This window comes from Bidens hawaiensis, unplaced genomic scaffold (assembly GCF_021521415.1).
Source record: "Bidens hawaiensis isolate Kalapana, Puna unplaced genomic scaffold, B.hawaiensis_p1.1 tig00006387_1, whole genome shotgun sequence".
Taxonomy (NCBI): domain Eukaryota; kingdom Viridiplantae; phylum Streptophyta; class Magnoliopsida; order Asterales; family Asteraceae; genus Bidens; species Bidens hawaiensis.
In genome coordinates this window covers 718,470-736,545 of record NW_027491429.1, presented here as the reverse complement: position 1 = coordinate 736,545, position 18,076 = coordinate 718,470, and positions in this window count along the sequence as shown.

Genomic DNA, 18,076 nt, shown 5'->3' with positions numbered 1-18,076 from the left:
TGATAGGCGAAATGTCTATGTTTTATTCTTCTGAAGGTGGGAGAAAAGATAAAACTAAAATAAACCGGATTTTAATTCCAAACTGAAGATTTAAGTTTGAAACTCATTTTATTAACTTCTTTTAGTTAACCCGAAAAAATGAGATAGATCTACGATAAATCTTATTCAGTTAGATACGGTAGATTCAAATGGGATAATGGGATACAAAAAGAGTTGACTGGCGAGCCGTATGAGGTAGGAAACTTTCAAGTATGGTTCTAAGGGAAGGAATTACATAACTTCCTTAATTATACAATTTTTTAACTGTTTATTCATTTATTTTATTTTTAAATTGTAATTTATATGCTTTAAAGACTTGTGAATAGATGCAGCTACGACTTGTACTTTACAATCCGCATATAAGTTTTGAATGAAAATTAAACAAAATGTAGATAAAAATGAGAGCATTGCAACGGCATGTTTAGATTTTTTTTTAAAACACAACATAATCAAAAATAGTAAAAAAAAATAGATTTGAGGTATATATTAAGAAAGATGAGGGGTGGAAAAGTAAACATTGATCAAATATGCAAAAAAGAAAGCAGAGATGAAGGGCATAATATGTAATTATATATTACCAAAATCATGATACTTAATATGGTTTTGTTTAAAAGACTTTTTAGCCCTTAAAATTCAAAATTTAATGCTATATGACTTGTACTTGTGGCAATAAGTTAGGTACCTTTTAAAATTTAAGAAGTCATTGACTTGTGCTTTATAAATAGTAGAGATAAAATTAAAATTCAAAAATATATATAAATATTATAAACGAATAATGTAAAACAACCTTTATAATAACATATAGTTTATAAACAAAACTGGCATTGTAGTATAGTATAATTTAAGTATCCCGACAACCCGGGTACGGGGTCTAATAAATATATTTTTTGGTAATTTGGATATATGTATTTTTGTTGTTGTTGTGTACAAAGCAGCATACACTCTATATTCATTAATCATGTCAGACGGGTACATATTTTGTTTATATAATGGGGTGTTTTTTTAAAAAGATGAAAACTTATTAAAATCATATAGAACAGCAAAAGAAATTTGTAATGTTTTTTTTTTCTTTTTTCAATTTTAATAACATCATAATTTATATGTGTTTTCTAATTAACATATATATTTTTTAAATTATGAAACCATATTTTGTTTTGCTAACTTAACTGTGATAACCCTCACCCTAGATTTTTAATTAATACTGTTAACAATGTGACTAACTCTTGTATGATGGTTTGATATTATGGAATGAAATGTCTTGAAATTAAGGGTAATTGTGTGTTAACATACATGTGTATTTTGATTATTGATATGGGAATAATGCACATTTAACAAATGATCACGTGGTTAAAGGATAAATCATGATCTTGAAAGAATGAGAAGCTAATATGGGTGTCGGAAAGCACCTGAATGTGTGAAGGATTGAATAAATGCCTTAGAAAGAATAATTTTGATATAACGAACTATTTGTGATAACAAGAATGGCAAATCGAGCTACTAGTTAATGTGACCCTATAGTACCTGATGACACAAGAATTATATTAATAGTGAAAGACTAGTTATAATTGTGAACATTATATCAAACCAAACAAGACTAGTCCAGCAAACGTCTTGAGTTATTGTGTTATAGTTAACTTAGTGAATGCGAGAAAGAATAATGAAGGCTCAGGTTGTGATAACCAATTTGTAATGTCCACTAGAGAGTAATTTAGTATACCATATGAGGAATCAGTTTAGAAATGAGCCTTGTCTTTGAACTAACCGATTAAATGCACTACATATGTGAAGTTCGGTTAGGATGGTTACTAAAGAAGAGAACTACGAATAATCGATAGCTAAACATGTACAATAAATAGCGGACATTCTATTCGATCTTGCTAGACCCATAAGAACCGAATTTAATATCTAGGAACAACAAGACATGGACCATGAAATTTTTATTAAGTGTTTATATCAAGTTAAAGCTTTATGCCTGAAGATGTGAAAGTAGCATGCATTACAATAGTCAAACAAACAATACATAAAGCCATGTGTAGGAAAATGTTACATTAAAAAGGGTCTTATACCCTCTAGTTAAACCTCTAAGGATCTGCACTTAGACACTTATAGTGATGAAAGGTCACTATCTTCACTATGGTGTCAAAACAAACACAAAAGCACACACATATCACTTTTTGTGAACTGCCAAGAAACACAAATGTACCGCTGTGTTTTTAGCCCTTGGATCAGATTATAGATCAACCAATAGGGTCTTAGTACAAGGATCAAGACTCCTTATAAATATCAACCCTTAACCATTCCAAAGTCACACCATTCTAGTACCATTTTAACACACAAAAGTATAGAAACATGAATGATCCCTTGATTAGTTGAAGTTGTTAGAAGAGGTATGCACCCGCCTTAACATCGAGCGGGGCGGGGCGGGTCAACCCACAAGATATAGACAAGAGGCTTGAAATCAGGATGTCATGAAGACACAAAGCCAAAACATATGCTCACGCATATCACATATGCTCACGCATATCACATATGCTCACGCATCACATATGCTCACGCATATCACATATGCTCACGCATCATATATGCTCACGCATATCACATCTGCGCGTGGCGCATATCACATATGCTCACGCATATTACATATGCTTGCGCATATCACATCTGCGCATGAAACATCTGCGCGTGAGAATAAAGAGAAGACCTCGCGCATCCCCAGGATAGGCGCATATCACACATGCACATAATCAACCACGTCCTTATCCAAATCAGGATAAGGACAACCATGATTGTGCTCATCAGACAACCTTCCAGAAGGTATCCTTTAAGGAATAAAGAATATGCTGATGTTGACAGCTGCCAATGAAGGGTGGACAACTCAGCAAAGCCCATGTGCTACCACGTGATTGCACATGGGTCAGGTGAAATACCTTGGTCAGAGAATAATCAATGAAAAAGCACCAGGTGTCCTAAGAACACGTGGCGCGAAGCAATAGGAGGAGGCCAAAAAGGCCCTAATTGGGTCTGAGCCCAATCATTGGAAACCCTAATACTATAAATACCACACCACCTCCACAGTGGGAGGTAAGCAAGAAAATACATTCTAAGTCCTTACTCACTTTCAGATTATTATTATCTTCTCCTACAATATCTTATTCTCACACCGGAGGGTTACCCCAAAGAGGACCCCTCTGTCCCTTTCTGAGGGGTAAGTTCACGGTGCTGCTCGTTTTGTAGGTGGAAGAATTCATATTCCGGAAAACCATCGGTGATATAGCACACTCATACCCGAGGAAAGTTGATCGTATACTAGTAAGTCGATCCACGTTTCTTCATTGGCGCCATCACCTGTTACAACGGCAACAAAACCACTATCTCATCAGTTCTCTCTGAAAATCTTCACCATGGTTTCCGGTGTTCGAAACAGCGATCAAGTTCTGGAGGGTAATGAGCTTGAGGATGTTAATGAGGGACATCAGTTTCTGAGGGCGCCGCGTGATACTGCGCGCACCACCAGTAACCATCCCTTCATCACAACACCTCATAGCCAGACTGAAACTCCTCCAGACGATCTCACGTTCCAAAATCTGACTGGTGCAAAACAAAAAGGACCAATGGGTCCGGAAGTTGAAACCAATGACCCTAAAGAATGGCTCGTAAACGAACAACGGCGTTTAATGGACAAATACAATGAGCTGGTCAAACACAAAAAGTTAGCCGACTTAACACAAAGGCTCGCATTTGATAAACAAACCATTCAGGGAACAACAAAAAGGGCGCGCGCGCCGGAAGATGGTCACTCTGTTCACACCGAACACGCTGATGTTAGTGATGAGGAAGAGGTGCATAGCATGAGGAAGACGCGAGATACTCATGCAGGAGGTTCACAGCTTCGCGCACATGAACATAGCGCCTGGAGCCAAAGTTGATATGGATCTATACACACCGTACAACCCACAAGCGAAAGGGCAAGTGGACGTAACCACACCATATAGGCCAGCCATCTTGGTGAAGCATTCAAAATTCACTGAGCGCATTGCGAAGGCTCCCATTCAACACAAAACCAAGATGCCAAGTGGTCTAGGCAAGTACGATGGTACAACAGATCCAGATGATTTCTTACAAGGTTTTTACAACACTGGAAACCTAGAAAGCTGGACGATGCCAACATGGTGTCACATGTTTGCTCGCTGCCTCACGGGCACAGCACGTGTCTGGTTCGAAAGCTTGCCGACAGGACAAATCGATGGGTTCGAAGAGCTATTGGAGAAGTTCCAGGCTCACTTTGTACAGCAGCGCAGACACACGCGCGACCCCGATGACATCATGCACTGCGTGCGCAGGAATGATGAAACCATTGAAGACTACATAACTCGTTTCAATCAGGAATCTCTTGCAATTGGAGGTATCACTGAACAACTCTTGCGCGTGGCCTTTATACAAGGTGCGCGCAGTGATCAACTCCGCAGAGCTCTCGTGAGCAGAGATGGCATGCCAACCACTTGGGCTAAGCTTATGGAAGCATCGCGAGCTTCGCTCGAAATGAAAAACAAATTGCCCAAGACAGAGCAACAGATAGAGGGCATCAAACAGAAGCACCACGCAACAACGAAAGGAGGGGCAAACAAAACTCCGTATGGTCCAGGTTGCAACAAACCAGTTATTCTCCCGCAGAAAAGCAAGCGCAAGAAAGTTCACCCCGGCCCCAAAAAGACATTCGTAACCGCGGAGAAGGTGACAAGAGGGAAGGCGGCAGAGAGCCTAACAGACCTCTACCAAGAATATGGACTCCCCTCACCAAAACGCCTTCGCAAGTGTTAAGCACAGAGAATGTCCAGTTTAAAAGCCCCAAGCCATTACTCCATAAGGGACCACCAAACAGTGGCAAGTATTGTGAGTTTCACAAGTCCACAGGGCACAACACCGATGCATGCCACCATTTGAAGGATGCGATTGAAAGAGATGTGAAATCAGGCAAGTTGGCTCACCTGGTGAAAAACCCAAGACCAGAGAATGAACAACCAGACGGAGCCTCAGCCAGTAAAAAATTCAAAAGAATCTGTGTAGCTGAAGGAGGAAGGCAAGGGCAAAGATCGAGGAAGAGAAGCGCGCAAATCCAAGGGGATTGGCGCGAGCAACAAGTAATCTTCCCAAGAATCAGAGGAGGCCCGTCTATCAGCAGTCCTCTAGTCATCACTGCACACATCGCTCATTATGAGGTGTCAAAAGTCCTGGTGGACACCGGCAGTGAATCAGACATCATGTATGAGCAATGTTTCAGGAGGTTGGATCCAGCAGACCAAGCAAGGCTCGAAATTGTGAATGCACCAATCTCGGGTGTCTCAAACGAAATTATTCACCCCCTAGGTCAGATACAATTCGAACTAACTATGGGGGATGAGAAACACAAGCGAGCTGAAATTGTCAACTTCTTGGTCTTGCCCACCACTTCATGCCATAATATGATCTTGGGTAGAGGAACGATTGCCCAATTCAACGCCATACCGTCACCAGCGCACGGCGCGATGGGGTTCCCAACACCAACAGGAGTAACATTTGTATACCGAGATCATTTGTGCGCAGTAACAAGTATACCGCGAGAAGGGAGAATGAAGCTTCCAATGGCAAATAACGCGCCAGAAGAATGGATTCTCAACCCAAAATTCCCAGAACAAACAATCACAATTGGAGCTACGATATCAGATGACACAAGGGTGAGAATGAAAAGATTGCTCACAACGTATATATCGGTCTTCGCGTGGCAACAATCTGATATGACTGGGGTTTCGCGAGACCTGGCGCAGCATTCTCTCAATACATTCAAGTCTGTAGAGCCAATTGCTCAAAAGAAAAGAGTCATGGGGGATGAGAAGGCAAAGGCCATGAATGAGCAAGTAGAAGATCTACTGCGCGCAAATATCATCCGCCCAATACGATACCAAACATGGGTAGCCAATCCTGTGATGGTAAAGAAGAGCAATGGGTCATGGAGAATGTGCATTGATTTCAAGGATCTCAACAAAGCGTGTTCAAAATATTGTTACCCCCTCCCAAACATTGACGCGAAGGTGGACTCTGTGGCGCCATTTAAGCTCAAATGTTTCCTGGATGTCTATAAGGGCTATCACCAAATTCAAATGGCACCACAAGATGAGGACAAGACTGCCTTCAGAACTGGCAAGGGTGTTTTCTGTTACACAAAAATGCCCTTTGGTTTGAAGAATGCAGGAGCCACTTACCAAAGACTCATGGATGCGGTTTTCAACGAGCAAATTGGAAGAAACTTAGAAGTCTACGTGGATGATTTGGTGATTAAAAGCAGGGAGGAAAAACAAATGCTCAAAGACATCGAAGAAACCCTTTGGCGCCTAAAGGAAGTAAACATGAAGCTCAACCCGAGCAAATGCACATTCGGCGTAGAAGAAGGGAAATTTCTCGGTGTAATGGTCACCAAGGATGGTTTCAAGGTGAACCCAGAGAAGGTGGAGGCTATCCTTAACATGCCCTCACCATCCACCATGAAGGAAGTTCAAAAGTTGAATGGCAGATTGGTATCAATTAACAGGTTCCTAGCAAACCATGCAAGCAAATCTACCCCATTCGTTAACACATTGAGAAATTGCTTAAAGAAAAGCCAATTCAAGTGGACGCCTGAGGCCGAGCAAGCTTTCAATGAGATAAAAGAATGTCTGATAAATCTGCCTGCGCTCACAGCTCCACTTCCTGGTGAAACTTTAACGTTGTACCTGTCAGCAGGAGAGCGCGCCATTGGCGCAGTATTACTGGTGGATCGCAAAGGAATCCAAACACCAATTTATTATGTAAGTCGGGTGCTGACAGATCCTGAGACGCGCTACACCATCATAGAAAAGTTAGTTTTATCACTAACGCATGCGTCGCGCAAGCTTCACAGATATTTCAATGGTCATCCTATTGAAGTCCTGACTGGTTACAACATCCAGCAAGTCTTGCGGCGTCCCGCGCTCTCAGGATGGTTGACAAAATGGGCGCTGGAATTAGGAGAGCACACGATCGCCTATAAGCCTCGTCCAGCAATCAAGGGACAAGTCTTAGTTGATTTCATCGCAGAAATCCCTGAAGGAAAAGTTGAAGAGGCTCAGCGCGAATTAGACCCTCCGCAAGCCAATAATGAAGAAAACGTTTGGAGATTATTCACTGACGGAGCTTCAAACAACGAAGGGTCCGGCGCAGGCCTCAAGCTGGTGGATCCAGAAAATCATGAGTATACTTACGCAATCAGGTTGGATTTCAAGAGCACTAACAATGAAGCTGAGTATGAAGCCCTGCTGGCTGGTTTGCGCATCGCGCACAAGTTCGGAGTCAAAAATCTAGAGGCTCATGTAGATTCATACCTGGTAGCAGCGCAAGTCAATGGCCTTTATGATGCCAAGGAGAACACCATGCCTCTGTATCTAGAGCAGGCGAAAAAACTCATCGAACAATTTGAATCTTTCAGAATCATACACATTCCGCGCAGTGAAAATAAGTCTGCCGACGCGCTGAGCAAGATGGCATCAACCAGCTTCGATCACTTTGGCAAAGATGTCAGGGTGGAAGTAATGAGCAACCCGTCGGTGGGAGCGAAGTCTGTCCTTGTAATTCATACAACACCTTCATCATGGATAACTCCAATAATGGAATTCTTGAAGGAGGGAAAGGTACCGGACGATCGCGCACAGGCGAGGAAGATAAGACACAAGTCGCAGAACTACGAACTGCTTGATGGTACGTTATATCGACGCTCTTATCTTGGACCGCTCATGAAATGCCTGGATGCTGAGGAAGCAAGCTATGTGATCAGAGAGATACACGAAGGAATCTGTGGAATACATGCTGGCCCGCGCATGGTGGTTGCCAAGGCAATGAACGCAGGTTACTATTGGCCAGGCATGTACGTGGACGCGTTAAAAGAGATCCAAAAATGCAAAGCGTGTCAGAGCTATGCGCCAAACACCATGCGGCCAAAGAACAACTTGATTCCGGTGACCTCTGCATGGCCTTTCCACAAGTGGGCAATCGATATTGTGGGTCCCTTACCACAAGCGCTGGGGCGAGTAAAGTTTTTTGTAGTGGCAGTAGACTATTTCACAAAATGGGTTGAAGCCAAGCCACTAGCAAAAATCACAGCCGAGGCAATGAAGCAATTTATTTGGAGCCACATCATATACCGTTTTGGCCTGCCAATGGAAATTGTGAGCGACAATGGCAAACAATTCACTGACAGGAAGATATCCAGTTGGCTCAAGGAATTGCACATCAACCAAGTCTTCACTTCAGTATACCACCCTCAAGGGAATGGCCAAGTGGAGCGCGCGAACCAAAGCTTGCTGAAAGGGCTGAAGAAAAGGTTGGAGGGAGAATCCCATGCATGGGTCGAGGAGTTACCTAATGTCCTGTGGGCGCACAAGACATTAAGCAAAACCAGCAATGGCGAGTCCCCGTTCAGCTAACCTATGGAACGGAGGCTATGATTCCAGCAGAGATTGGATGCCCATCCTATAGAGTGCTCATGATGAGTAAAAAAGACAACGAGCAAGAAAGGAGGTTGGATCTCAACTTACTTGAAGGGCGCAGAGAGGCGGCTATCATCAGTGAAGCCAAATACAAGAAAAAACTAGAAAAATATTACAATCAGCGCGTGAAAGAATGCCACTTCAAGAAGAATGATTTTGTCCTTCGGAACAATGAAGCTAGTCGCGCAATACCCCCGGGAAAGATGTCTCCCAACTGGGAGGGACCTTATCAAGTCTCGGAAGAATTGGGAAAAGGCGCATACGCTTTAAAAGATTTGAATGGAAAGAAGATCCCGCGCACATGGAACGCAGCACAGCTTAGAAAATGTTTCATGTAAAAGTTGTCAAGTTTGTAATCAAGGCCCTTAAAGCCATTATGAATAATGATGCGCGCTATTTTCTCTTAATGTGTGTTCTATTACCTTTTGCATACATGTTTCACACTTCCCTTTATTAATTTTGAGCAATATGACAACATTGTATTGACATCAAACTAAAATAAAACGAAGTAAAACATACATGCGCGAGCTTCAAGCTCAAACGCGTTAACGAGTTTTAACTCTAAAACGTCGGGGCCTTAGCCCAATAATATGAGCCTTAGCTCAAATCACTCACAACATCCATCCTACATGCTGCGCAGCTAGACCATAAAAGTACCTAAGCACAACTAAGGCAAAGCACATGCCAAAACATAGTTGTTAAGGTCTCAGGTCGAGGTCGCGCATGGGATTATAATGGATATCAGAGTAACACATACTGACACGTAAAGGCTAAAAAACTCATTCATAATTCCCTATAATAAATGCGCGATAACGTCGCGCAAAGGAGGAATAATGAAGTGCCAAGGCACGTGTCAGCATATTCAGAATATTGCAAAATAACTTGAAATGTGACAACTGTTAAGGATTAAATAAAATAATTTCCTTACAGCCTTGTCTAAGTTTCAATGTGTAAGCATACCTTATATTCAACGAGCATAAACATGCAATATAAAGAGATGAATTGGGAATGCGCAAGATGCGAATAAGGGAAAAACAAAATTTCATTCCAAAACATAGAAGTTTACAAATTTACAAAATGATGAGATAAAAACTACAAACAAAAAAAAAAAAAAAAAAAAAACATGAAGGGCTTTTCAAGTCTCTATATCAACATCAGCCTCTTCATCGTCCTCATCATTACCTCCTCCCTCAGCATCTGGCGCAGCCCGCTCCTCGTCATCTCCAAACTTACCATAATCAAGCTGTTCGTCTTGAATGGAGTCGTCTTCTATCACGATAGTGTCAGGAGTAGGTCCTTTGGCCACGCCAGAGCCGCTAGCAGAGGCAGCATTGCCCGCGCCATCATCGCTGCCACCAGTCCCTTCACATTCGTCAAGTAATTTCTTTAGCGCGCCAAGATCGGGCTGGTCAGCAAGCGCGGCTATCTGCAAGTCACAAGGAAAAGTATGAGTACAAAAGATTAGGAAAATAAGTCAAGGTAAACTCATTAAGGTTAAAATACCTGCTCAAGGATGGGAATTGGAGTATTCAAGTACTTCTCCCCCACCTCGGCCATGTCAGCGCAGACAACGTCGAGCTGATAAGGGTAGTCGGATGGATTCTTCTTTAGCATGCCATATTCATAGCCATCCTTAAACCCTTCAGCTCGACCCACCAAGCGCGACACAACATTGCAATCCATCACAAGGGTCTGAAACTCGTCTGAGTATTTCATCGCATAAGCGCAACGAGTCATACCCTGTGAAACTAGCCATTGACGATCCTGCGCGAGGGAAGAAACAGACGTCTCAAGAGCAGGAATCTGAGAGTTTAACAACTCAACAGTTTCCTTGGTTTGTTTTAGCTCTTCTCTGTCAGACGCTGCTGCCGCCAAGGCTTCATTCTTTTCTGCTCGCGCAGCATCGAGCTCTTCTCTGTCAGACGCTGCTGCCGCCAAGGCTTCATTCTTTTCTGCTCGCACAGCATCGAGCTCTTTCTTCAGGCGCGCAACCTCACTCTCTAATAAAGATTTGTCAGTGTTAGCCTGCGTAAGAGTTTGATCACGCGCCTCTGCCTCCAACTCCAAGTCACGCGCTCGACGCGCGTACCTGGCCGCATCCGCTTCTGCCGCTTGCAGCTTCTCCCGCGCAGCCTGCAGCTCATGCCCGCGCTTCACAAAGGCAGCTTTGGCACTTGCTCGGTTCTCGCTAAGTTCTGCTTGGAGTTTCTCAGCTCTCTCTCGAGCGTCAGAAAGATTCCAAGCAGAAATCTTAGCATCTTGCTTGGCCTCCACAAGGGCATCACGCACTTTTATATAATCATTGCGAAGCTCTTGGGAGGCAGCAAAGAACGCAGACCCAGCAAAAAGGTGGTCGTTGAGCAAGTCCACGCGAGCGCGGTCCTCCTAAAACCTCCTTTCAGCCGAAGGAACAGAGTGAGCCCAGAAGTCTTCACACACGCCCATGGATTGAAATGAGCTATCTTCAGTAATATTCCAGCTCGGGCGGTATATGTGATCGGCTTCCTGCAAACACAAAGCAACGCAAAAGAAACGTTTTAGTTATCTAGACACTAATTTGGAAGTCCGCACAGCGGAGAAAAACAAACTTATACCTGCGGAGAACCGGCAGAAAGGTCAGCGCCAGCTGGTGAGCTCCTGCCTGCCCCACGAGAAGAAGGCTGCGCCACGAAATCTCGTGGCGCTATAGGGCTTGCGCGGCCACCATCGGAATCTTCAAAATTGACCTCCTCATCATCCTCTGTAACAGGTCTTTTCTTCTGCGACTTGGAAAAATCAAAAACAGTCTCACGAGGAGGGCTGCGCGCAGGAGGAGGTGAGGGAGGTCTTGACACCTTTAGATCAGCACGTAAAATAGTCTCCTGCTCCTTAGTAATCCCAATGAGAGGAGATTCAGTGCTTGTTGGAGCAGGAGCAGAACTAACGGCGCCGGCGCCAGCAGTGCCACCAGCAGCTTGTGTGCCAGCTATAATTCCTATGAAAAAACCAACAAGGAGAAATGATTCATGACTTGATCTAAAGGAAAAAATCAGAAAATCAAAGCGCAATAAATACCTTGGCGCACCGCCGTCCGCGAATTGAGCATCGCCATGAAGTCCATTTTCCCCCTTTTCGAGGGTAAAACAGGGGACTTCAAAGCAACCTTCGGCGCAGCCTCGGTATCTTGCTGCGCCTGAGGTTGAGCCACCAAAGTCGCCGGCTCTACAAACATTTGAGTGAGCAAAGCTTCATTAATAACTCTATCGGAATCACGCTCATAAAACCACAAAATATAAACAAAGTATACCTGTTGGAGAAGATGAAACAGCAGGCGCAGCGCCGCTTCCCTTGTCCGCCGCGTGAAGAGATGAGGTGGCAGCACCATACCTCGTGTGGACGGGAGGATTGCCCACACCTCGAGGCAAAGAAGACGAGGAAAACTTGGAGGTAAATCCCTTGGTTTTCTCAAGTCCCTTCGCTTGGGTAGGAGGAGGATTCTGGGCAACAGGGGCATCATTTTTCTTCTGTTTTTTACTGGCCCCTGCGCCAGTTTTGCCTTTAGCTTTGCGCTTGAGTTGTGGCGCCTCAGCTTCTTCCTCCTCCACCTCCTCTTCCGCAAGCTCCAACTCATAATTCTCGAGCGCATCTACAATACGTGCAACAGAAATGTTAACCAAATTTGGTATTCTAAAGGCATAAGCATAAGTACAAAGGCTTACCAGGCGCATCGCTGTCAAAGCAAAATTCTAAATCGACAGGGATGAACATATCATCGAAGCGATCGGGGAAAGCAACTTCCCCAGCGCTCAGCGCGACAGAGCCGCCCTCCATATGCTCGTCATAGGCGGCGTGGACGTATTCCTTGCTTACTGCATAAAACAAGACAAATGATATCAGCAAAACGAATTATATTCTCGCAGATATAATGCAATGAGCAAATAACTCACCTAAGCCATCAACATGGATGACAGGCTCAGTCGCGCTGTCGGTCCACCTCTTGCTCATACCAACCCCCACCAGCGCCTCCTCGCAAATATTCTTGGCGGGGGATGGTTCAGCAGATAACTTGTTAACCCATGTGCCCGTTGGGTTCTTAAAAACATTCTCATCCGCGGGCGCAGAAGTGATCGCGCGCATGGTCATGCGGATGGGAATCACACCAGCCTTAATATAAAAAAAATTTTCAAACCAGTCATGAAGGCTTTTGAAGGAAACAGTGCAGCACTTAACCTTCTGATTGCGAGGTGTGAATGAGAACCAAGAATCTTGGATTTTTGGCTTGTAAAAATATTGAAAGCGCCGAGGGGTGGGCTCCTCGCGCTGAGCTTTGCACATGAACTCAAAATGAGTCATGCGCACTAGTCCACAAAGATGGACTTGGGATATGTGAATCCCATAAAACTGAAGGAGCGCACCCATAAACCTTGTCATCGGAAGACGAAGGTTACAGTGAGTGAAAAAGTGAGAGTATAAAGAGATGTAGCCGGTGGGTGGATCTGCCGCCGTTTGCCCGGTCGCCGGGAGCAGACAGCTGTACTCAGGGAGAAAACCCTGAGAGGCGACGAGATTGTCGAAGTCAGACTGTTTCAATTTGCAGGGAATCTCATCCCATCTCTTCACTGTTTTGTTCTTCCCCGCCTCCTCCGACGAGGCCTCGGCAGCCCGTTTACCCTTGCCGGTCTTCTTCAAAGTGGACATAACCAACGACTTTACACGGCGTTTGCTGGGGGAAATTGTGGTGTTTGGGTTATCAGACATACAATTGTGAATCAAACAGTATGGTTACTTTAAGCACGGAAATCTGTAAGCAAAGGATAAAGGCTCTTAATCGGAATGAAAATTGAAGAAGAAAGAGCTCTGAAAATAACAATGAAGATGAAGAAAAAACCACTCAAAAGGCTTGCTTTTATAGGCCCAGGAGAGAGAAAGAAACAGAAAATGATCAGAGTTACGCTCACGCGCCCCCACTCGCAGGTGCAGGCCAACATGAGCGTGACACGTGTTCCTGACACTGTATGAGGAGACATGAAAGGCCACTGTAGCACCTCGAGCACACGAAAAGTCTGACATATAACGTCTCCATCTCTGACGCATGTCAGCACCAAGCAACCACGTACATGGACGATTCATTTCAACCAAAAGGATAGAATTTCGCGCAACGCACTTGTGAGAAATGAAAAAGAAGATAAACCCTATTAAAAAAGCAAACCATTAAGTCTAATATCTATCTTACCTCGCTCGCGCGAGACAAGACACACATTAGACTGGGGGGGCTTGAAGAGGTATGCACCCGCCTTAACATCGAGCGGGGCGGGGCGGGTCAACCCACAAGATATAGACAAGAGGCTTGAAATCAGGATGTCATGAAGACACAAAGCCAAAACCTATGCGCGTGGCGCATATCACATATGCTCACGCATATCACATATGTTCACGCATCACATATGCTCACGCGTATCACATATGCTCACGCATCATATATGCTCACGCATATCACATCTGCGCGTGGCGCATATCACATATGCTCACGCATATTACATATGCTTGCGCATATCACATCTGCGCATGAAACATCTGCGCGTGAGAATAAAGAGAAGACCTCGCGCATCCCCAGGATAGGCGCATATCACACATGCACATAATCAACCACGTCCTTATCCAAATCAGGATAAGGACAACCATGATTGTGCTCATCAGACAACCTTCCAGAAGGTATCCTTTAAGAAATAAACAATATGCTGATGTTGACAGCTGCCAATGAAGGGTGGACAACTCAGCAAAGCCCATGTGCTACCACGTGATTGCACATGGGTCAGGTGAAATACCTTGGTCAGAGAATAATCAATGAAAAAGCACCAGGTGTCCTAAGGACACGTGGCGCGAAGCAATAGGAGGAGGCCAAAAAGGCCCTAATTGGGTCTGAGCCCAATCATTGGAAACCCTAATACTATAAATACCACACCACCTCCACAGTGGGAGGTAAGCAAGAAAATACATTCTAAGTCCTTACTCACTTTCAGATTATTATTATCTTCTCCTACAATATCTTATTCTCACACCGGAGGGTTACCCCAAAGAGGACCCCTCTGTCCCTTTCTGAGGGGTAAGTTCACGGTGCTGCTCGTTTTGTAGGTGGAAGAATTCATATTCCGGAAAACCATCGGTGATATAGCACACTCATACCCGAGGAAAGTTGATCGTATACTAGTAAGTCGAATTACGTTTCTTCATTGTTCATTCCTTATTAGTCCCTTGTCTAGAGGTAAGTTTAATCTCACACTTAGTGAAAGAAATTAAGTGTTATATGACCAACATGTTGTAACCGAATCGAGGGATGGTTATGTTTCTATACTTTTGGTTTGATTTAATTGGTTATGGATTTAAGGGATATGAGAAACAACTTAAGCATAATACACTAATGATCCTTAATTATGGTGTATCATACTTAGATAGTTAATGTGAAGAGGTAGGTCCCAGCAGAGGTGGTTAGGACCCGCAAGACTACCTTAAAAGGAGACGTCTGCGCAGTTGAACACGCAAGACTCCTTAAACGGACGTCTGCGCAGTTGAACCCGCAGACTTCACCATAGGGACGTCTGCGCCGCGACCTACCAAACCCGCAGGACCCACCACGCTCTGAGTTGTGACGACCTCACATGCGGTACGCAAGCTGGTCCCGCAGGAAATGCCTCCCTATGGTTTCCAAGTATCTGCCTGTTCCCGCAGGTGCGGATACCCGCCATTAGGGACTGGCCACCCGCGCAGCATGGCTACACGCATAAGGCTCAAACTCGTAATAATTCAGTAGTCACCTGAAGAAGGAATGAGCAAAGCCGGGAACATTCCCGCATAAAGGCGGGAGGGGGAAAACTCCCGCCTAAATGAGCCAGTCCGTACAATAATGGAGGATCTTTTGTGTGATACCTGACGAGGTATGGACAAAAGATCTGACCAACGATACGACAGCTCACTGACAGCAGCATGGCAGACAACACGCCACAGCACTGTGACCAATAGCCGCCGCCTGCTCACCAACTCCTGCCATACCACGTGCCTAGCCTGTAGTTGGTGGAAAAGGAAAAGTGAACAGCACGCCTGGTCACTGTCAGCCGCTGCCTATCCACCAATTACCAGCAGAGCACGTGTGTAGGCCACAGTTGGCAGAGTAGTAGGCCGGCTAAACCTCCTTGGAAACCCACCTTCGGCTATAAAAGACATCAAATGGTATTATCATTTCATCATCTAATATCTTGTATAATTTACCTGATAACTGCTCTAGTATTAATAATATACTTTTATATTCAAAGAGTAATATAGACTGATTCTCACGCCGGAGGGTGGTCACAAGGAGGAACCCCCCCCCCCTCTTAGTGACGAGCTCACGGTGTCTGTTTTGCAGGTTATCGGAAGAACCATCTTGCCGGAATTAACCCCTCGTGGGAAACGTCTATCTAACCCTCAGGTTACTCGTAATCTGTCGGGGTTCGACTGGTGTTTCTTCATTGGCGCCATCCGTGCATAAAGCTAGAACTTTATTTTTCTTCAGTTTTTTCAAAATTTCTGGAAAGATGGTTAAGGATACTCCGGTCCCAAAACCGAGTAACCAAGAGACTCCGGTAATTATGACCCCAGCTATAAGGGGGAATACCGAGTACACAAACTTTACGAACACTACCCCAGCTACCCAAGCCGGGGCAAGTGAAGTAAATAATCAGACACTGGGATTCACCGATACCCAGTTAGAAAATCAACAGACGAGGCTCCCCTGCCAAACACTCGATGAGGTTAAAGCGTGGGCCGAAGCACGTCAAAAAGGGTTCCAAGCTGAGTTGGATGAACGTTTACGTTCACTCCAACAAGTGGAAGAATTCGAATACGACGATGATTCGGAGGAATCCGAGGAAGACGCGAACCCTCGTCATAGGGCGAAAAGGAAGCGTAAAGAAACGGATTCCCAACCGAGAAGGCGTTTTGGAGAAGCATTCAGTCCAATAAACGTGGGCAACAGCCCACGGGACTTCTCCAAAACATTCACGCCAACTGCGGCAAGGGCGGGAACGTCCAAATTCGCAAGGGACATTGCGGAAGCAATCGCCCCAAGAAGTGCCAAACAAATGTCCAACATAGGCACGTACGATGGTATTTCTGACCCTGACGATCACTTGAACAGATTCATCGCGGGGGCGACCGTCAGTAACTGGACGGAACCCACGTGGTGTTATATGTTCCAAATGACGCTGGTCGGGGCAGCTAGAGCGTGGTTCGACCGTCTGCCGGTCCACCACATCTACGATTGGGCAGACTTCCAACAGAAGTTCAGCCAACACTTTAGTCAGCAAAGAAAGTACACTGAGGAGCAGTGGACAATCCTCAAGTGCGTCCGAGAGGAGGAAGAATCTTTGCCTGACTTCATCACTCGCTTCAACTCGAAGAAGCTAAGCCTGGGCAACGTTAGCGAAGATCTCGTTCGCGCCGCTTTCATCCAGGGCGCAAACGACCCGGAACTCATCCGCACCCTAACGGGCAAAGATGGCATGCCATCCACATGGGATGCCATCATGACCGCAGCTAAACGCTTTGCGGAAACCGAGAGGCAACTGGGTAGAGATCTTCCACAGAGCACGAACCTCTACACCCAGAAGACGAGGGAAAACAACGTCCTTACCGCCCGATTAAACAAAAAGCGGAAGCTGGGCATTTGGCAGTCAAGGGTAAACTTTGACACCCCGTCCGGTTTCCAACATCGGTTGGGCGGAAGAGATAACGTGAAACCGGAGAAGAACTCCAGGTGGACGCCACTCACAAAGAGTGTGACTGAGATATTCGCCACGGAGGAGCTCCCGTGGCCGAAGGCTCCATACATCCGACATCGCCACAATGCTGACCGGAGAAAGTATTGTGATTTTCACAAAACCAAAGGTCACAACACTGAAGAATGCTTAGACGTAAAGGACCTGGTCGAAGCATTTGTCAAGGATGGGACACTCGCACACCTTGTGGCGAAATGAGCGTCGAGCAGGCTGATGCGTGAACCCCACCTGGGGAAACGCACGAATAAAAATCGCAGCTTCAACGGAGACTACATACTGCGTAAACAACGAGATCCCGAACAAGATACATGTCGGCTCGATGGTGCTCCCATCCAAGCCACGCCTAATGGGAGCTCAATTACACAGTTTGTATGTAGATCAATTCCAAATTTGTAAAGAAAAGGCCTAGAGCCACTTCTAATGGAAACGATTCTCCTTCAAATTGAAGCTGATGATTTTACATTTATATTTTATGAACTTTGCACATGGAGATGCCGGTATCCGCCGCATCAAGTGAAGAATCGTTGCGCAGGGAAGGCGGCAAAACCCGCACAAACCCAAAAGCATCAAACCTTCACGCAGGTCAGTTAAAGGGGAAAGGTTCAGCCATCCCACTATGTGAAAGTGCCGGTATATCCGCATGAATCCTGGTAGAGGAAGCTGAACACTAACCTATTAACAACCACGCGTTGAACGGTCGATTCGAACACTAATGCT